Source organism: Penaeus monodon, chromosome 24 (assembly GCF_015228065.2).
Source record: "Penaeus monodon isolate SGIC_2016 chromosome 24, NSTDA_Pmon_1, whole genome shotgun sequence".
In the NCBI taxonomy this organism is placed as follows: domain Eukaryota; kingdom Metazoa; phylum Arthropoda; class Malacostraca; order Decapoda; family Penaeidae; genus Penaeus; species Penaeus monodon.
The window spans coordinates 10,515,348-10,515,825 of NC_051409.1; the positions used below are offsets into that span (position 1 = coordinate 10,515,348).

At 27.8% G+C, this 478-nt stretch overlaps 1 protein-coding gene across 1 annotated transcript in view; it reads right to left on the reverse strand.

The window, feature by feature from the left end:
- The window catches only part of LOC119588560 (transmembrane 9 superfamily member 3-like), a gene marked incomplete in the record, with an annotated part of 22,076 nt that overhangs the window by 1,278 nt on the left and 20,320 nt on the right, over positions 1–478 (reverse strand). Inside the window, 1 exon segment of the mRNA XM_037937200.1 lies at positions 1–478.

Genomic DNA, 478 nt, shown 5'->3' on the forward strand with positions numbered 1-478 from the left:
TGTCTTTAAACAGTTTGTTGCAGAGAGAGACACACTGATCAGAAATGTGGTAAACTTTTTTATTTTTCATTTTTTAATTTGTAAAAAGAAATAATCTACAACCAGTTACCAACAGCCGATGCACAAACACACACACAAGTTTTGCTTCAAACTTTTATAACTTAAGCACTGGTAAAGCAATGTCACTGATCATCTGTCAAATAAATAAGGAGAAGTGGCTCTTTTTTAATTAATGCCACACATAAAATTAAATATATATATGTAAACAGTATATAAAACTTAACCATGGCAATAAATTTCTCCCCCACTATTCCTTCCTATATTTCTAACAAGATTTCCATTTAGTACCTGCCATGTTATAAACAACAAGCAATTATTTTTTATCATTAATTATATTTCAATGTTTAAAAGTATAAAAAAAAATAAAGATCCTGATATAGTCCACACTATAGTAATTGAATGTATGTTCTAATCAATT